Source organism: Lissotriton helveticus, chromosome 6 (assembly GCF_964261635.1).
Source record: "Lissotriton helveticus chromosome 6, aLisHel1.1, whole genome shotgun sequence".
NCBI lineage: Eukaryota > Metazoa > Chordata > Amphibia > Caudata > Salamandridae > Lissotriton > Lissotriton helveticus.
This window is the reverse complement of record NC_136067.1, coordinates 343,647,391-343,670,802: the sequence shown is the minus strand read 5'-3', so window position 1 is coordinate 343,670,802 and position 23,412 is coordinate 343,647,391.

Sequence of the window (23,412 nt, the reverse complement as noted above, 5' to 3'; positions counted from 1 at the left end):
TCCACACTTGCGTCCTTTCTTGCGTTACACAGTCTGTGTAATGAGCTGGGTATCCAAAGATCTACTTTACTGATAAGGCAGTGGTTACTTTGCGCGTCTACAGCCTTTCTAAATTTTTACCTTATTCATCTTCCATTCAATGAACACATCATCTACACATACACACACCTACTTGCTGCCTTTCTTGGCTATGGTTATGAACTGTTCTATTTCATATTCATATTCAAAGTCAAGGCCCTTTATCAAGCCTTTTTGTTGTAACAACTACCCCAGCCAAAGGCAGTAAAAAATTGCACACGTGCTGCCTTTCTTGGCTGGGGTTATCAATTCTTCTTGTAATACAAATTTACAGTGCAGGCCTTTTATTGATCCTTCTTGGTAACTATTACTCGTGAATGGCAGTGGGTAATTTGCACACTTGCAGCCGTTCATGTATAATAAAAAGCTTAATAAAAGTCTACCAATATTAGAAAAAAAGCTAGTATGGTCTATGGTTATCAAATCTTCTGTTTGTTATTCTAATTCAAAGTACAGGCCTTTTATTGAGCCTTCTTGGTAACTACTACCCGTGAATGGCAGTGGGTAATTTGCACACTTGCAGCCTTTCTTATTTTTTTACATTATTCATCTTCCACTCAATCAACACATCATCTACTACTTGCTGCCTCTCTTGGCTATGGTAATCAACTATTCTTCTATTTCATATCTGTATTTAAAGTGCTGGCCCTTTATCGAGCCTCTTCTTTGTAACTACTACCCTTTCCGAAGGCATTGGGAAATTTGCACACTGCTGCCTTTCTTGGCTAGGGTTATCAATTATTCTTCAAGTAATTCAAATTGGAAATGCAGGCCCTTTATTCAGCCTTCTTGGTAACTACTTCCCGTGAATGGCAGTGGGTAATTTCCACACTTGCATCCTTTCTTGCGACGCACAGTCTGTGTAATGAGCTGGGTATCCAAAGATCTACTTCCCTGATAAGGCAGTGGTTACTTTGGCCATCTGCAGCATTTCTAACTTTTTACCTTATTCATCTTCCATTCAGTGAACACATCATCTACACGTACACACACCTACTTGCTGCCTTTCTTGGCTATAGTTATCAACTGTTCTTCTATTTCATATTTGTATTCAAAGTGCAGGCCCTTTATCAAGCCTTTTTGTTGTAGCTACTACCTCGGCCGAACGCAGTAGGAAATTTGCACGCTTGCTGCCTTTCTTGGCTGGGGTTATCAATTACTCTTGAATTTCATATTCTGATTCAAAATCATAGCCCTTTATCGAGCCTTTTTCATGTAAATACTACCCTGCCAGAAGGCAGTGGTAAATTTGCGAACTTGCTGCGTTTCTTCATAGGAGTTATGAACTATTGTTCAATTTCATATTCCTAGTCAAAGTGCAGTCCCTTTATTGAGCCTTTTTCTTGTAGCTACTACCCCGGCCGAAGGCAGTGAGAAATTTGCACACTTGCTGCTTTCTTGGTTGGGTTTATCAATTATTCTTGAATTTCATATTCTGATTCAAACTCATAGCCCTTTATCGAGTCTTTTTCTTCTAGCTACTCTCCCGGCCAAACGCAGCGGGAAATTTGCACACTTGCTGCCTTTCTTGGCTGGGGTTATCAATTATTATTCTATTTCATATCCGTATTCAAAGTGCAGGCCCTTTATCAAGCCTTTTTGTTGTAGCTACTACCCCAGCTGAAGGCAGTGGGATATTTGCACACTTTCTGCCTTTCTTGGCTGGGTTATCAATTATTCTTCAAGTAGTTCAAATTCAAAATGCAGGCCCTTTATTCAGCCTTCTTGGTAACTACTTCCCGTGAATGGCAGTGGGTAATTTCCACACTTTCATTCTTTCTTGCAACGCATAGTCTGTGTAATGAGCTGGGTATCCAAAGATCTACTTCCCTGATAAGGTAATGGTTACTTTGCGCATCTTCAGCCTTTCTAACGCTTTACCTTATTCATCTTCCAATCAATGAACACATCATCCACATATACACACACTTACTTGCTGCCTTTCTTGGCTGCGGTTATCAATTATTCTTCAAGTTCATATTCTGATTCAAACTCAAGGCCCTTTTTCAAGCCTTTTTCATGGAGATACTACCCCTGCAGAAGGCAATGGGAAATGTGCGCACTTGCTGCCTTTCTTCGCTGGGGTTATCAATTATTGTTCAATTTAATATTCTGATTCAAAGCCATGGCCCTTTATTTAGCCTTTTTGTTGTAGCAACTACCCCGGCCAAAGGAAGTGGGAAATTTGCGCACCTTTTTGTTGAAACTACTTCCCCAGCTAAAGGCAGTGGGTAATTTGCACACTTGTAGCCTTTCTTATTTTTTACTTTATTCATCTTTCACTTAATCAACACATCATGTACACATACACACATCTACTTGCTGCTTTTTTAACTAGGGTTATCAATTATACTTGAATTTCACATTCTGATTCAAAGTCAAGGCCCTTTATCGAGCCTTTTTGGTATAGCTACTACCTCGGCCAAACACAACACAACATGGCAGGACTATGAAGAGCATCTAAATCTACAGCACTACATGCCAAAAATAAATGCTTACTTTGTTAGTGACATTTTCCATCGGTAAGATATCAAATCTGTCAATAGAAAAGAAACATGTTCTAAGTGAAGTGAAATTACTTTTTGTGATATATTGAAACTATTTTCACAACTTCTTTACTGTTGTTTGTTGTTACCATGTTTTTTTGCTCCTCACGTTCAATATTTTAAGCTACAACGCAACTATTTTCACAACTTCATTACTGTAATATCGATGTTTGTACTGCTCACATAAAACATTTTGGGATACCTTGAAACTATTTTTTAAACTTGTTTACTATAATATCAGTCTTTCAACTGCTTTCATAAAACATTTTTGGATACATTGCAACTATTCTAAAAAATTCTTTACTGTAATATCAGTGTTTGAGGTGGTAACAGAAAATAAATGTGATACGTTGAGCTGTGTGACTCAAAACATTATTATTATATAATAATAATAAATGTTATATTTATTCCTCTAACATTTCATAATTTAATACAGCTTCTAAAATAATTTCATCATGTATTTCATTTTCCTGATTATCAATTTCAAAAGTCATGTAATCATTCTATATGTGATCTAGTGCTTCCACAAAATCAACATCCAAAATTTCGTCTAGGAAATCACAACTGATATCTGCAGCATTTCTTCCTCTTCATTCTAGCTACTTACAAAAACGTATGTTCAGCTCTTCTATGACACTGTTATTAATTTTGAAACCATCTTCCAACTTGTTTTGTTGATTTTCCATACTGTATTTCTTATGTTGTAGGTCCTAGTACAAAAACATAAACACTTCATTTTATCGTTACTGTAATATCAGCATATGTGGTGAATCATATCAAATATATTAAATATTTATCTTGGAAATGAAGCAACAATATTTTGTACTTGAGTGTATATTATTTTGAAAACATTCGAATAAATACAGTGTCACTATGCATTGTGTCAAGTGCTTTATTTAGCATATACAGGAATATGTTACCTTTGATTGTAATGACATACAAACCAAAACAAGATAGAAAACTCACACATAAATTGATTTCAGGAACTTGTTACTTTTTCGATGATAAGAATTAGTAATGTCTTTCCGAGAACATTTGAATATTTAAAAGGGTAAAGTAAGAGGTGAAGAACACAGGTAAGAAGTTGCATCTCAGGATGCAAGAATGGATGAAAAGGGTGGTCCAAGATCTCCATGTACAATGCCCAGTGGAGACATTTTAAAAACGGGTACACTCAAGGAATTCTATAATGTGCAATAAGTGCTGACGATAACACCACACAGAATGGGCAAGAACAGATAAAATAATGTATCATATGTGCTTGGACTATGATGAGAATACACTGTAGGAGGGCCACGGTCAAGTGCAAAGATTAAATACTTAAGGCATAGCAAACGAGGTGGCAACAAGAGCCAGGAAGGTCCAAGAGTGGTGGAGGCTGGGTTTCTTAACCCGTATCCTACCTACTATCTTGCAAACTTAAAACAGTGACGACAGAAGTGCCTTACTTTCACTCCCCCATTACGTTGTCAAGTAGGGTGGAGGGAGGGAAAAGAAAGGAGTAAACTACATGTCTACAGATGTACTGCTATGTTCAGAACACTGGATCAAGCACTGAATAAACAAAGTCAAATATAAAAGAAGATACACAAAAGAAGGCTGCACAAAAGATACACAAAGGAAAGCTACACAAATAGGACACCGAATCTTGAACACAAACTGGTAAGTCAGCAAAAGAACAAAAAGGCTAGGAACACTGCAACTGACGCTACGCTGTAGAACTCATTTTCAAGTCCATGAAACTGTGCGGGCAGCTGGTAGGAGCCTACACAGGATGATGGCAGGACGAGGCCCCTAGAGAAGCTTGGGGGAGTAGCGGTCCCCGGGGATATGAGGTGGGGCCGTGAGCCCTCCCTGCATACTTCAAAATAAAAACCCCGGAGGGTGGCGTTCCCCGGGGCTTGGAGGGCCTTACAAGCTCCCAATTATGGAAAAAAACTAGCACCCGGGATTTGGCCCCCCGGGGGCTAATTAAGAATAGAACGGACTTCTAGTTTTTTTTTCCTTTTCCACCGCGTACACATACAATACACATACCCCCCGATTTCCTATTTAGAAAAAAAAAATGTGGGGCCTAAAGATCCATTTAGGACCCCCAGAGCAGGCCTAGAGGGTCAGGATGTTTCTACCCTGCCCCCTTTTCTTATTTTTCAACTTTGTTTTACTGTTTTCTTGTGAGTCAGTTCTACCGAGGCACATGATGGCTGCCAACACTTACTGGTATGGAGTGTTGACAAACAGCTGACATCCAATGAACACACAGCTCGTGCTCGTAATTGTATGGTTTTCGGTACACTTACTGTACGCATAGAGGGAGGAGGGGCTGAAAACATACTTTTTTTTTAGAAAAAAAATTTAAAAAGCCCCAAGGGTGTAGCGGTCCCCTGGGCTGTGGGGAGAGCAGCAGTAAGCCCCTCCGCATACTTCAAAACAAAACCCCGGGGAGTGCCGTTCCCCAGGACTCGGGAGACCTTACAAGCCCCCCTTTATGGAAAAAAATTGCCCCTGGGATTTGGCCCTCCCTGGGAGCTAATTAAGAATAAATCGGACTTTTAGTTTCTTTTTTTCCATTTCCACCGCGTACGCGTACAATACACGTACCAAGCGATTTCTTATTTTTAAAAACAAAAACATTTTGGGACTAAAGATCCATATGGGACCCCCTGAGCAGGCCTAGAGGTTCAGGATGTTTCTACCCTGCCCCCGTTCCTTATTTTTCAACTTTGTTTTACTGTTTTCTTGTGACTAGGTTCTACCGAGGCACAAGATGGCCGCCAACACTTCCTGGTTTCGAGTGTTTACAGACAGTTGAAATCCAATCAGCATGCAGCTCGTGCTCATAATTGAAAGGATTTCCGTACGCGAACAGTACTTCGTCTATAGATATCACTATGACTTTACTTTTGATTTTCTCAGGAACTACTGAATGGATTTACACCATTTAACAAAAAGCACAATCTGCGAACCGAACTCTACCTCTCTGCCAAATTTGGTGTAATTCCATTCAGCCGTTCGGGCTGTTGCCCTGGCTAAAGGTCCCTATGGAAAATTGCCTGGGGAAAACATGTTTTGGGACCCCCCTTTTTTCTCGGCCCCCTACTTGACGAATCACCCCCAAACTTTCAGGGAAGGAGCGGAGCCAAGCAGGCCATTCTCCTGGAGAAATTTGCAAAGATTCATCCACCAGTGCCAAAGTTATTCCATATAGAATGTTGTGGATTTCCTATGGAAAGTAGGTCCTAACTATATCAGGTAATATATATATATATCTATATCTATCTATATATATATATATATACATATATATATATATATATATATGTATATACTGAAATAAATGTGGTTTCAGCCCAGTTATAGTTAGGAATTAGCATTTAAAAAACCTTAGAAATTCACTAAAAATAATAGGTTTCACACATGTTATATTTAGCTAGACATTTCACTCATACAAAACCATTGAAGTTCCCCTGTTCTAGTTAGTTCAGCTAACTATAACTCGCGCCCCCGCAATCCAGTGCTGATGACATCACATATTACATCACTCATGACATGGTCAGTGACATCACTCATGACATCACTGATGACATCATCCTTGTGAAAGCGTAGCAGACCTTCTCTCACCCTAATATAACCTTTGATACACACATTGAAAAATAGAAAGTAAAATTTTGAAAACAATGGAGATACCAATAAAAGTTAAAACAACCTATTCAGTAATTCCAAAATCTACATACACATCCACTCATTCACCAACAGTTCTATATAGTGAAGAAGAATTTGTTGCAGAAGACCCAGCCCCGAAAAGGAAAGAGGCACTAATTTGATTTTTTTTTCCTTTTCGGATGGAGAAAAAATAGTCAACGCAGCAAAAGTTACCTGCAAGGTGTGTTCAGCAGTGCTGTCTCGAGGGAATCCTAACAAACACTACTCCTTTGGAACTGCCAGCATGGTGAAGCATGTGAAAATTCTACATCCACGCAACTATGCTCGTGCTGTATGCAGCAGACTTCGAGAGGAGACTCTAGCAGCTGAACCCAGTACATCTGCAGGACCATCAAGTCCTCATCCGGACATCCGTCCAGATTTTGCAGGCTTAATTATGATATGCAAATTTTGCAAAGAAACTCTATGCTATGGAGAACAATCCATAGATTTAATTTGCAGGTGCAAACAAGACGACAGTTGCTCCCACCTTTAATTTTTTTTGTTTATTTGTTACATTTCCAGACTGTTTTGTTTGTGCAGTTCCCTTTTTTACCTTTTTAAAAAAACAACAACAAAAAATGTTCAGAAAATCCCCCAAAAAAAACAAAAGAACAAAAAAGACAAAAAAAAAGATATTTTAAGAACTAACTTCACTGGTCAAAAAAAGAGCTATATTAGTATGATAGTGTGTAAAAGTTTTTTTGAATGAATGTGTAGTGCATAATTGAATGAAATAATACATTGGTAGTGTATGGTGATTGTGAAAGTTCAGAACTATAAGCAGGTGCTACAGCATAACTCTGTACAGTGTTTACTTGCAGTATACTGTAGTACTTCCGAAGCACATGAATATAAAATATGTACATAAATATGTTACAAGTCTATGCTTCCCTCTGCACTGCTGGTGAAACTGCCTGGGTGAATTTATAAGTGTTTGTGTTTTATTGCAGTGAATGGATTGGTACATACTGAAGAATGGGCCACTACAACAGTGCAACAGCAGTGACAGAGTGCTTGGTGAAAGTATAAGGATACAGACTGGGGAATCGAAGGTGTGAAAGACAAGTGAGCAGATGGATACAAGACTGCATGGATAGTGCATAGGGGTTTGAAGCAGTCCATGTCCTAAGGCCTACTTTGCTGCCTGAGTACTTGGGTACTGACTGAATGATTACAGTTCTGCAAGGAGAGAGCCTGACTGAATTTATAATGCTTCAGTTCTGGCGAAGTGAATGGATTAGTACATACTCCTGAATGGGTCACTACAACAGTGCAACAGCTGTGAGAGAGTGTTTGGTGGAAGTGTAAGGATACAGATGGGGTAATTGAAGATGTGAAAGACAAGTGTGCAGGTGGATAGAAGGCTGCATGCATACTGCATAGGTGTTTGAAGCAGTCCTTGTCCTAAGGGCCACATTAACTATATGAGTACTTAGGTACTGAGTGAATGATTACAGTACTGTAAGAAGAGTGTCTGAGTGAATCTGTAAGTGTTTGAGTTTTAGCGCACTGAATGATCAGTACATACCGCTGAATGGGTCACTACAACACTGCAAGGGCAATGACAGAGTGTTTGCTGAAAGTGTAGGGATACAGACTGGGGAATTGAAGATGTGAAAGACAAGTGTGCACGCGGATAGAGGAGTGCATGCATACAGCATACAGGTTTGAAGCAGTCCTTGTCCTAAGGCCTACTTCACTACATGAGTACGTGAGTACTGAGTGAATAATTACAGTACTGTAAGGAGAGTGTATGAGTAAATCTATGATTGTTTAAGTTTTAGCGCACTGAATGATCAGTACATACTGCTGAATGGGTCACTGCAACAGTGCAAGGGCAATGACAGAGTGTTTGCTGAAAGTATAAGGATACAGACTGGGGAATTGAAGATGTGAAAGACACTACAATAAACACTTTTCCCCCGGAACTTGGCCCCCTAGGAGCTAATTACAACTAAAACGAGCACACTTTCCCTCTCACACTTCACACTCAATCTACACACATATACATGTAAATGACAAATCACATTTTTTCCCATATTAATTCAAAAGCAAACACACATTTCTATTACTTGAACATTTGAACCCTCCACGCAATCTACCTTCTGCCTGTCACCATAGAAATAGTTCATGGAACACTTAACTGAGCACACAGGTCAAAAGTTCATCACACAATGTTTCTAATCAAAACAGCAAGTGTGCTTGACTTTCCAACACATCAGTTTATCTTATGTAACGTTCCTTTCTATCAGTTTTTCTTAACCAATAAGAATCATGCTTTTAAAAAACAGAAACATACACCCTAGTTTCCTTTGTTTTTAATATCTTTTATTATTCAGATCATAGCATATACAATAAATGCATATTATACTTAGCTATGATCAGAGTGCTGTATAGAACTTTAAAAAAAGGAAAGCAACAAAGGAGTGTACATCATCTTAACTTAGTTTCACAACGACATCTCCATATGCTGTAGCATGGGTTGCCAAATCTTCACCCCTAATTGTTTTTTCTTCAATGATTTAATACGATACAAATCAAATTCAAGATGAAACACATTTTAAAACTTAGCTCGCCCCATTTCGCAGGATGGCGCCTCTGGTTTCAACCACATCGTAGCAATACATAATCGAGCTACAGCCATTGCCATAAAAATTAAATATCGAAAAGGATAGCAAATCTGTATAGTTTTACTGTCCTTACACACCCCAAATAACAACAACTCTCTGGATATCAAAATATTCACCTTTGTTGTTTCGAACAGAAATTGTTCAAGGCACAGGAAAAATTGTCTAAGCACATTACAATCGAAAAATATATGCACGATATCTGCTTCCTCAGTCTGGCACCTAAAACATTTTCCATCGTGAACATCGCCCCACTTCATCATTTTAACAGGCGTATGGTATAAATTAAACACAGTTTTATAATGTTGGGTGCGTAAATTTGCAGTCAAGATAGCTTGACCAGCCATATCAATGGATTCTTGCAAAAATAAACCAGAGTTGCCCAATCGAGCCTACCATTTCATATCTTGAGCCTCAATATCGTCTCATTGCTTCGACAGTAATATTTCATACAGAATCCAAATCTTAGCCCTGTTAATAAAAGCTTTGAGGAATTCATTACATATAATAGGCTGCGATCTACAATGTTTATATAAAAAATCACGTATCTGTAAATATTTAAAGAAATCATTCTTGGGTATTGTATATAGTTCAATTAGTTCCGTCAAGGAAACCAATGCCCCAGCACTATAGATATCCCCTAAACGGCGAATCCCCTTATTTCTCCATGTCTTTATCTTTGTATCCCAAAATATCAACGGGAATATTTCAATAGAGTCAAGAGGGGTATAGTAATTAATCCGGTTTATAGACATGATTTTGCGCAACCATTTCCATCCCTTATATCATATATTTTGAAGCACGACGGGCTTTCTTCCACCTCCAAATGAACCTATCCATAATCGATTGCAACTGCATTAATTGTGCACGTGTCAGCTCCAACAGTACCGTCCGAAAGTAATAGAGCACTTTAGGGAGTATGTACATCTTTAAAACATTCCGTCGACCAACCATTGTTAAATGTAAACATTCTACCTTTTCCAACTGTCTTTTAACTGACCCTAGTATATCGGCCCAATTTACATCAATTATCTCCTGAAGTGACATCCTAATTTTAATCCCCAAGTACCTAGCCTCGTCTGTCACCCGCGGCTCGCCTGGTCAAAGCCCCGCTGTACAAACAACCTGGGTTTTAGAAATATTCAATTTGTATCCAGCAACCTTACCAAACTCTTGAGTCAAGGGCTCAATCTCGCTTAATGCTTGCGCTGGGTCCAATGTCACAACCGCTATGTCGTCGGCGTAGGCGAGAACTCACACTTGATACTCGCCCACTAGCATTGATTGTATACAGTTAGTAGTCTCCAATAGTTGCAATAATGGTTCAATATAAATGGCAAAAAGGAAAGGGGAACATGGACATCCTTGCCGTGTGCCCCTAGTAATATATACACAAGATGATTCATGCCCCATAGTACAGATCTTGGGCCGAGGACGTTTATATATGGTTTGTAATGAATGCAAGAACTGGGGTCCAAACCCCATCTTACGCATTGTAGACCATAAAAAAGCCCATGTAGCATGATCAAATGGTTTTTCAGCATCTAAAAATAATATTCCAATATTCTTTTGTAATGAAGTGGCATAATCTAATAGCAATATGACCCTGTGCAAATGATTAACCGTGCTTCTACCAGGAAGGTACCCATGCTGGTGCCGAGATTCCAACGTTGGAAGGACTTGTACGAGCTGAGTTGCAAGTATTTTAAGTATACTTTTGCATCCACGTTTATTAATGATATGGGTCTATATGACCCAGGGAGTCTAGGGGGCATATCTTTCTTCTAAAAAACACCATATTTGCATCGTCCCAAGACACTGGAGGATTTCCACATTGAGCGGCAATAAAAGTAACCAGCATATCAACCTTTATAGTAAGAAACAACAGCCGGTAAACCTCCAAAGGAAGCCTATCCGGACCAGCTGCTTTCCCAAGCGCTAAGTCATCTAATGCTGTCTGCAGTTCTTGTATGGAAATTGGAGCTTCCAGCTCTTCTCTTTCCATAGGCCCTAGCTTAGATAAATCAAGATCACGAAGATATTGATCAATTTGATCCTGAGCAACAGGATCTTCAGTTTATAATTATTTATAATATATATGAAATACCTCCATAATTCCATCCATGGCTTCAACCGTATCCCCTTTATCATTCTCCAAAATTTCAAAGCGTTGAGACGCCTGCTTACCCCGCATTCTTTGAGCTAGACATCTGCCAGTTGATTCCCCATACTCATATTTTTCTGTTTTGTGTATTTTAAACTGAGTAGCTATTTCTAGGCTCCAGACCCTGTTAATCCTGGCCTTACTACAAGCAACCTTGGTATGTGCAGTTCGACAATCCACATTAGAACTAATTGCAGAAATAAGTTCACACTCAGCCACTCTAAGCTCCTCGAGGAGACCCCCTATCAATGCTTTCTGTTTCTTTTGTTTGGCCCAACCATAACTACAGGTTTTGCCCCTGAGTCTGGCTTTAAAAGAATCCCACACCATTGATTGAGTAGCTGTTCCTCTATTATACTCTAGAAACTGCTTAGCCCATAGCTTAATATGGCATATATATTCCTCATCACTAACAAGTTTTTTGCAAAATGTAAATGATTGCGCTTCCCGCATAGTATTGAAACATGTAAAGCCCATAACCACCGGGCCATGGTCTGAAGTAATACGAGGCATTACCTGCATCTTTGCACCAACAGTTAAAAATCGGGGTAAAAAAAGTATCATCTAACCTAACAGATTTAATGTGTGGAGAAGAAAAAAAAGTATACCCTGGATTTCCAGGATTTAGTGTTGTCCACCCATCCACAAGACCATGTTGCTGTACCAACTGGTGCAAAGCCTTAAATACCTGTGGCTTACGACGTTTATAACCCGTAAAATGAGCATCCCATATATGAGGATCCCCGTGTATGTTAAAATCCCCAAGTAGTAGCAAAGGGGTCCCCCACAGTCCTAATTCAACATTCAAAAACTCCAGGATTTCCGCCTCATCTAGATTAGAGCCATACACTGTGTATATTGTGATATTAGTGCCCCCTATAGTGCATTCCGTAATCGCCCACATCCCTAAATTATCGGCCCATTCCCTACCCGTACCTATTACAACCCGATGCCCCAGAATTGCCACTCCCCTATTCATGGTAGATTGTCTAGATGCTGATAATAAAGTAAATCCCAACTCCGATAACATCCTGTAGTTAGACCAGGGGATATGTGTTTCCTGTAAACAAAGAACATCAGGGGTGATTAACCGCAACTCATTAATCACACGCTTCCTTTTGAGAATGTTATTCAACCCACAGACGTTGCAGGAGCCTAAACGTAAACTCATTTAGGTCATTAGAACTTATATCTCGCTGGTCATTAACATACAAATAGAAAACCAAATATACTACAAAGTTCTTACAGCACATTCTATGAACTGACATTTTGTCCTTTTTACCCTTTACCGAACACCCACCCAATCCAGTACCCCACCAGTGTCCCATAAAAGACCCCCACACCCCCTCACCAGAAAAAGTGTGACCCCCCCCTAATTAAGGCAATAGGGCTGATCGCCCTTGTGATGATCAGTGAGTGGCTCCCCAAATACTCGGCGCTCCCGTAATCTAAATGCACAAAAGAAAAAAGAACTCTAAAGCTGCAAAAAAAAAAGGTTAATGCATAAAACAATTAACTGAGGTGCCACATATTGAATTACACCAGTCCATCAAGCCAATGAATGGAAATATTCTTTTGCAGCAACCTCAGACGTAAAAAAACGAATCTGCCCCTTATTAACTGTTTTAAGATTGCTGGTTGCAGTAGAAAAACTTGCAGGCCCTTTGTTTGAAACGGAGCAATCAACTACCGTAGCTGCCATCGCTTTTCAACTGTGGAGTGGCAGTAGTCGGGCCAAACAAAAAACTGTATTCCTTTTCCATAGCTCTTCCTGTCTGGTCTGGCCAGATCGTACAGTACCTGCCTAGCCTGAAAATTATTCAAGGAAATCAATATAACCCGGGGTTGTTGCTGTCCTGCTTACCCACTTCTTACCGGTCGCTGCCGAAATGGGAATCTATGGGCCCGCTGAATTTCGTGGACCCAATTCCATTCTTTCACCTCTGGAAATGCTTCCTCGCACAGTTCAACTACAAATGTACGTGTGTCCTCCCCCTCGAGGCCTTCTGGGACCCCAAGAATGCGTAAATTATTACACCGAAGTCGATTTTCAAACTCGGCAAGCTTGTCATGTACATCATCCTTGTGCGCCTTTATATCAGCAACATCTTCTTTTTCAGTAACCATCTGGTCTTTTAATGACAATATACGGGCCTCAGCTTCCGCCATTCTATCAGTGAAATCGTTGCATGTTTTGGCCAAGCGTCGAACAGTATTCTGCAATTTCTTACATGAAGTATGCGTTTTTAAATGCTCAGCTCGAGCCTCCAACCTATGCTCTGTAATAGATCTATAAATTTCTTCCAACGACACTTGACTTGATGTCTCCACATCTACGCCCCCACTGGCTCAGCCGGATAAGTCAAGTCTCTCTAATAATTGTGCCCCATTAGATTGATCCCATTCAGACGTTTCTGCAGTGGCCGATCCCACACTGCCTGCCCTGTCTTTCTTCCAAACCGTAGAAGCCTATGCAAAGGTGCCCCCAGAGAAGCTATTTTTATTTTGACTGTCTTCCATCATAGTAGGAGTATTGTGTCCACATCCATCTTCCGGAAGTAAGAGATCTCCTTCCAGATCTGATCCTTCTGAGTGCTCTGAAAGCGAGTGAAACTCGCTATCCTTACTACTTAAGGGCTTGTGAATTTCTTCACTAATAAGGTCATCTCCATCATCCGTTACACTGATGTCTTTAGCACCCGCCGCAATCTGGGCCAGAATTTGCGGTGTCTCGACCTGCAGTGCAAGAGCTACTGGGAGTACTTGAGGTGCCTGGCTCTGTTCCATAGCAACAGTAATTACTTCTCTTCCTACTTCGTGAAAATACAAATTCAAATTAGAGGCAGAAATGCCAGCTTTTTTCCCAACAGTAGGCTTGAACTGAGTCTTCGCTCTGCACGGCGCTAACAAAGTATTCACCGCCCGGCACTTCTTTAGCTTTTGCAGCAAGTGCGGCACACGTACCTACCTCCCCTTCTCCTGCTAGTCTAGTGTTCCCTCCACGAGCCACCTCAGGTGCCATAGCCAAGCTCTGAAGAATGAATAATGTCACAGTAAAGACTGCTAGAAAGTATTTAATAAGTTCCAGATAGAAAGTGTATCTTCTCCCAAAAAAACGACTTGCAAAGGCACCCACAGTGTAGCCCCCTGGCGCTTGCTACAAAGTATTTCATAAATTCCAGGTATAAAGTGTATTTTCTCCCCCCAAAAAAAATGAATTTCTCCAAGAAAATAGCCTGCTCGGTTCCGCTCCTTCCCTTCCATTCGTCAAATGGGGGCCGAGAAAAAAGGGGGGTCCCAAAACGTGTTTTTCCCATGCAATTTTCCATAGGGACCTTTAGCCAGGGCTACAGCCCGAACGGCTGAACAGAATTACACCAAATTTGGCAGAGATGTAGAGTTTGGTTCGCAGATTGTGCTTCTTGTTAAATGGAGTAAATCCCTTCAGTAGTTCCTTAGAAAATTACAAGTAAAATCATAGCGATATCTAGAGACGGGGTACAGCACCCGTACGGAAATCCGTACAAATACGAGCACGAGCTGCATGCTGATTGGCTGTCAACTCGGCGTGAACACTACAAACCAGGAAGTGTTGGCAGCCATCTTGTTCGTCGCTAGAAGCGACTCACGAGAAAACAGTAAAACAAAGTTGAGAAAGAAGGAAAGGGGGCAGGGTAGTAATATCCTGAGCCTCTAGGCTTGCTCAGGGGGTTGTACATGGATCTTTAGGCTCAATTTTAATTTTTTTTAAAAATAAAAAAAACAGGGGGTACGCGTATGGTATACGTACGCGGTGGAAAAGGGAAATAAAAAATAGAAGTCCATTTTATTCATTAGGTCCGGGGGGGGCAAATTTCGTGGGCAATTTTTTTCATAGTGAGGGGCTTGTAAGGCCCCTCGAGCACCGCGGAACACCACCCCTCTGTGGTTTTATTTTGAATGTATGCGGGGGGTTACGATCCTCTTCCCCTCAGTCTCGGGGACCATCACCCCGACAAGGCTTTTTTTTTAAATATTTTTTTTTAAAAGTGTGTTTTCAGCTCTTCCTCTCTCTCTCCCCATACAAGTCACGGGGACCGGCACCTTCCCGGGGCAGTAATATGTAAAATGACCTTCCAGCCCCGGGTACCTGCACTCCCTGGGGTTTTTTTATTTTGGGAGGGGGTCGTGCTGCCCCCCTCCTGGAACGCTTGGTGGCCCTGGGGTCCACCATCTCCCAGGGTCGGTTCTTGAAGTGTCTTGGGGTACGTACTTCCGGGACACTGCTGCTTGGTATGGTAGGGCGGTACCGTTGCGGCTTTCACTTTACCACAGGAATCCGCTTTCCTATTTGAAAAAGAGAGCAAGTTAATCTGTTCTGTCTTTCAAGAAAGCAGATTGTTTTTCGAAAGAGACAGCAGCATATAAGGTGATGTCTCCGATAAAACAATGCGGGCTCATGAAGGACGCAGGGAGCCGTCTGCGATCGTGGGGGCATTGGGGTAAAAAAAACAAAAAAAGTTATTTTTAAGAACTAACTTTACTGGTCAAAAAAAGAGCTATATTTCTATGATAGTATGTAAAACTTTCCAGTTTTTTTTGTGCACCAGCTGTACTCTCTACGCATGTGCTGCCTCATTTCCATGCCCACTTTTTTCTTTGTCTTCAAGTTCGCCAAGCAAACCTCTCCTCATTGCAGGTATTAAATTTGCCGCTTACTTTTCCTGGGCCGTGTGTGTCACCCACTGCTATACTTTTGTAATATATTAATAAACATATTATATCTATATTTATTTGAAATGTAGTGCTGAGGCGCCAAACCTTGATTACATACTCCATCCAGCGCCATTTTAGTAGTTTTCCTCCATTATTTCTATTATACCTGTTACTTTCATTTTACCATCCGCATATTTTCTCTGTGATCGATCAGATTTCCTGCCACAGCCACCATGGTGTTTGTCCTTGGCCTCCGATCTTATCAGACTTGGTCACAAGTATACCTAGAAACTCATTTGAAGGGCGTACTCTCTACGCATGCGCAGCCTTGTTTGCAAGTGCACGTTTTTTTTTTCTTCAAGTTTGCCAAGCAAACCTTTCCTCATTTCAGTTATTGAATTTGCCACTTTCTTTTCCCGGGTCGTGTGTGTCATCCGCTACTATACTTTTGTAATATATTAATAAACATATTGTATCTATATTTATTTGAAATGTAGTGTCGAGGCGCAAAACGTTTATTACATACTCCATCCACCGCCATTTTAGTAGTTTTCCTCCGTTATTTTTATTATACCTGTTACTTTCATTTTACCCTCCGCATATTTTCTCTGTGATCGATGAGATTTCCTGCCACAGACACCACGGTGTTTGTCCTTGGCCTCCGATCTTATCTGACTTGATCACACGTATACCTAGAAACTAATTTGAAGGAGGTAAGGCACAGCCATTACAACGCGTGTTCGTCAACACAAAGACATTATTATGATTATGCATTTATCATGCGTGGTAAATGCATACTAGTTGTAAAAGCATGTGTGGTAAAGCCATATGCGTGCTAATAGCTTTGTGGTGACGATCAGGCATTGTAATGGCTGTTTCCCCCCAGGACACTGCAGAAACCGGGTCTGGGCGTGGTGGACTCCAGGGCACCAGGCGGAGGGCCACGCAGCCCCTCTCATACAATATAGAAGTCTTTGTGGGGTTATTGTTTCTGTGGTTTGAGGGGCGTCATTGAGGCGCACACGCTTAATTTTGTAGGGGGGTAGGCATTGCATGGGGAAATGTCGCAAGAGGTTTGTAAATCGTAGTAGTTTGATTTCTTTACCATGTTTTAGTGTATCCAGAGAAAATATAAGTCAGTACTTTTCAATCCTAGTCTTGAAGATCTTACTATAGTACTTCAACATTATAAATATTATTTTTATTGTGGGTCGTCACCCCCCCACAAAGAAAAAGTAGCATGTAGTTTTTTTATTAACTTTTATTAAAACAATAGCTGTAAACAAAACTGAATGATAACTATATTATAAACTAGAAAAATAACTTTAAAAAAAAATACTATAAACAAATTGTGAAGTTGACTCCAAAAGATGTACAATTGGTAATCTGCAAAACAAAAAAGAAAATTAGAGTTTAGAATGATGTAGATGTGACTAAATGAGCTGAAGCATTACAAGTCAAGGTAACACTATGATTTTACGTGTGCAGTGTGCCTGGTACATTTCAGTTGCGTTATAGTGCCACGTTCAAGTGGCGTGTATATGGAAGTGCCTACTGCGTTAGCGACACAAAAGTGGCAGAACGTGATTGTAAATATGACGACTTATTTCTAATGCATTGCAATGAAGGCATCGTATATCTAGGCCTCTGTGCTTACCGTTGTATAAAGACTGTGGCCAAACACTGCGGCCAGTGGAATTCACAACTTCAGTTCAGGTTTTGTTCTACAAGTCAAAGGAGACAGAAGTGTCTATAAGTTTAAAAGACAAAGAGAAATGATGTCACAGAGAGTGAGAGAGAGAGAGAGAGAGAGAGAGAGAGAGACAACATTAAAACTGTCTCGCAGAGTGTGGAGTTGAGATTTTTTCTTGAAAAGTCAGACGTAGATTTAGAAGCTGCTTGTGTCACTTTTCCCCTGTTAAAAGTGATAGAAAAGTGGCATAATAGGCTTGTAGATCTGTTTGTCAGACTGTTGTAACCTATGTGTTGTCACTGCTCGGAGGTAATTATACATTTTAAACAGTGAAGCTGCTGCACACTACCGACTGTCTCCTTTCACAAATGAAGGTAACACTACACTTTTACGTGTGCAGTGTGCCTAGTACATTTCAGTTCAGTTATAGTGCCGCGTTCAAGTGGTGTCTATATGGAAGTGCCTATTGCGTTAGTGACACAAAAGTGGCAGAACGGGATTGTAAATAGGCCGACGTATTTCTAATGCATTGTAATGAAGGCATTGAATATTTAGGTCTCTGTGCTTACCGTTGTATAAACCCTGCGGCCAGTGGAATTCACAACTTGAAGACACCTTTACTTCTACACGTCATAGCAGACAGCATGTACTATAAGTTTAAAAGAGAAAGAGAAATGATGTCACAGAGAGTGATTGAAAGATGGTGGTCTACGTGTGGAAGAAGCCTTCACTGTAATCAAGAAAGTTAATCATTTCAATTTAGATAAGGTTGTATGGAGCAGAGTGGAGAAAGCAAAGTCCAAAACTTTACATAAGAAAGAGAAACGATGTGAGAGAGTGAGAAAGCGAAAGGGAAAAAAGGACATTAAAACGTGGGAGAGACACACACGACAAGGGAGGGTACGTGAAGCCAGAGGCGCAACCAGAGTCAAAAATACCGGGGGTGTAGGGGCTAGAAAAAATTTGGGGTGGGGCTTAAGTTCAAGCAAGAGTAGAGCTGTAGGGGCTGTAAGCGGGGGGAATATCAAAGTCTCATTAACAAGCAAAATGTGTTTGAAAGACCAGTGACGTACTTGGGTGCGAATGTGTGTGGGCACAGGAAGCTATGTCATCCTAGCTGAAGCCCCATTAGCCCAAATTTTTTTGCACTTGTTGCATATTACAGATTCTTTCCTTTGAACGATAAGTTGTCGTTGTTTCAGAAACAAGCTTCCTTGCTCCCCTTGTGCTATTGCCGTCGTCCGTGTTACATAATCCATAGTGAAGCTGGACATCTAAAAGATATTAAACGAAAGATGTTACGATTGGTAATTGTTACAATATTAATTTGGAGTTAGATAATATCGCGCTTTTATAGACGCGTTGATTGTCACATTAATACGAACTGTTTGTAATGTGAATATATTCCGGACATTTCAGTGATTAGAAAAACGTTATTGCTATTGGGAAACAAAATTTAAACATGTAAATTAATAGATTATGTAGGAGTACGTTCATCTAAAATACTAAGTCACATTTTTGTATGTTGTCAGCTACAACCCTTTGACTCCTTCCGATGCATACTCAAGCCTCACTGCTCACTTTTTCGTGGAAAAGACACCTTCATCATGATGTAGTCCCGACCTCCAACAAAGAAGTCTCATATATGGTGCCGAGTCTTGATATCTGTATGGCTAACGACATACTTGTGATCCAATCATCATCATCGCAGGTTTTTCACCCGCTCAGTGCTTCGGGCACCACTAACTCAGTGACCAAAGAGGCCACGCATGGAGTAGTGGGCCCCTTGTTCGGTGCTTTGGGAACAACTCTAAAATGGCGTACAACACGTGCGCTCCGTCTTTTTTATACATAGGGTCACGTGTGTAGTGACGGATGCGCTGAATGGGTGTGGTGTGGGTGTATAGCAGCCATGAGGTAGTGTGTGTGTTGATCTGACAACTAGACTTGCAACTAAGAAATCACTACAATGGAAATTTGGCCCTTGTACTGTTGTTGTGTTTTCCTGGTAGCGTAAGAGTGGCTTTCTTTTTTCTATGTGACTTTACGATACAGTCACTATGTATGTAGCCTATTTTGTGACGCATTTTATTGTATAATGCATTTAAAAAACTAGTTGTGGTAGGGTGCTTTTAAATTAAACTGTGAAGTGTGCTTACGAGTTTGTTGATTGTAGAAGTATTTTTTTTTCTATTTTCTATTCTATTATAATTGTGTTGACTTTTCTCCTTTAGCGTGGGTACTATATTATGTTATAAAATGTACAACTGTTGAAATCATCTTTGAAAGTAGAATGTAAGCATGTGAGCTGCTGTCTGTGACGAAAAGCATTGCTGGCTCCCGCAGGAAGTGGGGAGCCTGGGTGGGACCGTGGAGGCCTTGGGGCTTTTCCCACTGTCCGCAACGTTACATTTGAGCCCCGTGGGATGGAGTTCTTCGGGGATTATGAAAAATTTGTGATAAAGGCTTTTTTTTATGTTAGATTTATCGTACGCATACCAAGCACATATGGACGACGTACGGTGCGAAGATTGGAAGTCGTCCCGTAAGTGTACTGAAGGAAGAAAAATAGGAATATTTTTAAGATATTTATGAAGTGTATGTGTTTAGATGTTGGATGGCTCTAAAAAGAGCCCTTGTGTTTATTTGTAGATTTTAGTACCTACAAGTAAGTACCAATGCAGAGTCTAAAGTTCAAGAGGAAGACTCTGTTTCCCTCACCTGTAAAATGTACACCGTCTCTCCTATAGATGTCATGGATATTGAAACGTAGATTGTTGTGGTAGATGGACCCCATTCTATAGTCTCGGAGAAAGGCAGAAACAGATTTATTCTCATGATTCCTAGCTTTTTCAATCTGTGGACAATAGTGGTTGGACCAATTCCATTTCTGACTCTGGCATATATTAGAATATACAAAGGCAGTTTTGGGGAACATTGTCATCAGTTGTGCAAAGGTGTCCTTCATAAGCATTTCCAGACCTACTCCTGTCAAAGTGCCTAGGTCATTGCCACCACAGTGCACAATTATGAGGTCAGGGTGTTGGAGATGCAAAAAGGATTTCACCAATGGTATCAATTGGTGCCACTTTAATCCTCTCTGTCCAATCCATTTAATGTGTACATTTGGTAGACGTAGGTCTTTGTGAATTCCTTTCCGTTTTGCGTACCTTTGACTCCAGAAAATATAGCTGGGTCCCACAATCCACACTGTAAGCATCTTGAAGAGAGGCCTGGATGCACTCTGAAGGTCTCTGTAAATGAAATGGAAGTTTGAAAAGGAAGATTTTTTCAAAAATGGTGGACAACATGCCGTTTTGAAAAAAGAAAAGGAATGATTAGTTGTTCGAGAACATTTTACACTAAGCTAGTATGAATGTTTCTGTGTTTTAAAAAGCCTGATTTATATTGGTTAAGGAAAACTGATAGAAAAGAATGCTACATAAGATAAGCTGGTATATTCTCAAGTTAAGCACACTTTCTGTTTTAATTTGCAACAATGTATGATGAACTTTTCACCTGTGTGCTCAGTTCGGTGTTCCCTGAAGTGTTTCTATGGTAACTGGCAGATTGTGGAATGAGGGAAGGGTTGAAAGTTTTATCAGTTGGAAAGGGTGCAAAAGTTCAAGCAATATAAAAGTGTGTTTCATTTTGTTGTAATGTGGGAAAAAATTTGATTTTTTATTTATTTGTATATGTGTCTAGATTGAGTTTGTAGATTGACAGGAAAAGTCTGCTATTTGCTATTGGACTTCCTGTCCCCCTAGGACTGCTTAGGGGGGTTTACAATGATCCGAAGGTCAAAATGTTTGATGGCCTTTGTTGAGCCTTTGATCGCTCTGGGGACCACCACCTTCCAGGGCGGCTCCTGTAGTGTTACGGGGTGCCTATCCCTGGGATACTGCTGTTTGCAATGTTAGGGCGAGAGTTCTCTTTCAAATAGAAAAGCAGATTGCTTTTCGTCTGAGAGAGCAGCATGTAAGCTGGTCTCTCTGACAAAAAGCAATGCCGGCTCCCGAAGGACGCAGGGAGCCGGCTGGAACAGTGGGGGTTTTGGGGCTTCCCCCACGGTTGTAAACGTTATATTTGAGCCCCGGGTATGAGGTCCCCGGGGATTGAAAAAAATTTGTGTTAGATGCTATATTTTTTTTTTTACGGTATATTTAGTGTACCCGTACTGTGCGAATTCTGAATGTCGTTTCATAAGCGTACGTAAGCAAGAAAAAATCAATAAAAAATATATATTTTACAGATATGTATCAAGTTTATGTGTTTATATGTTGGTTCTTTGTAATGAGATGTTTTCTTTTTATTGGTACTTATAAGTAAGTTATTATACATAGTCTAAAATTGTTGAGGAGCAGTGTTTTATACAGTGCTGAACTTTTTACCTCTGTTGACAGTTGACTTTTGCATGATCTGTGGGGGGTAGTGTGTAAAGTTATGTCAGTTGGAAAGGCTTGAAATGTTATAGCAATCGAAATGTGTGTTTTGTTTCGAAATAATGTGTGAAGGATTTTAATTGGTTATTTATATGTATGTATGTGTAAAATGAGAGGGAAAATGTTCAATTTCAGGGTTCTGGTGCAAGCACGGAACTAGAGAGATTCTGTATAAGAATATCTACTGTGTGAGTGGCATTCTTTTTAATCTACAAATCAATTTGAAAGGTGAGTTGATAAATTGTATGGGAATGTATGTGGTCCATGTTTGTATATTAAGGAATTATGGGGCATATTATCAAGACAGGCTATATAATTATTGCCCCTTAATCGGCAGAAAACTGCTGATAAAGCAGCGATAATGGGCTTGATAATATGATGTATGCAATTCCAATCGAAGCCTATGTTAGATGTGAGGGACATCTAACATGGTCTTCGATTGGAATTGCATTGAGCATATTATCAAGCCGATTATTGCTGCTTTATCTGCAGTTTTCTGCCGATTAAGAAGCAATAATTTTATCGTCTGTCTTGATAATATGCCCCTATATTCGTACCTTGTTAAACGTTTTATAGTAGTAAATGTGTTTTGCTATAATGCATGCTGTTATGTTGTATTGCTTAATATCACTTCTGTGTACTTTAAGAAATTATGGGGCATATTATCAAGAAAGGGCGATACATTATCGCCGCTTTTATCGGCAGGAAATTGCCGACAAAACGGCGATAATGGGCTTGATAATACGCCTTTGTTATTTCCAATAGAAGCCCATGTTAACACCAGAACATAGGTTTCTATGGGAATTAACAAGGGCGTATTATCAAGCCCATTATCGTCCGTTTTATCAGCAGTTTCCGGACGATATTAAAACAGGGATAATTTTAACACCGGTCTTCGATAATATGCCGCTATATTCGCTCCTTTTTAAACGTTTTACAGTAGTAAATTTGTTTTGGTAAAATGCATGGTCTTATAATTTTTTGGGGTAATATCACACTGTGCATGTGTGTACATTAAGGAATTAGGGGGCATATTATCAAGGACCGGTGTTAAAATTATCGCCATTTTATTGGCCGGAAGCTGCTGACAAAACGGCGATAATGGGCTTGATAATACGCCTTTGTTATTTCATGTATAAGCCCATGTTAACACCAGAACATGGGTTTCTATGGGAATTAACAAGGGTGTATTATCAAGCCCATTATCGCCCGTTTTATCAGCAGTTTCCGGCCGATATTAAAACAGCGATAATTTTAAAACCGGTATTTGATAATATGCCTCTATATTCGCTCCTTTTGAAACGTTTTACAGTAGTAAATGTGTTTTGGTAAAATGCATTGTCTTATAATTTTGTTGGGTAATATCACACTGTGCATGTGTGTACATTAAGGAATTAGGGGGCATATTGTCAAGGACCGGGGTTAATATTATCGCCGTTTTATCGGCCGGAAACTGCCGACA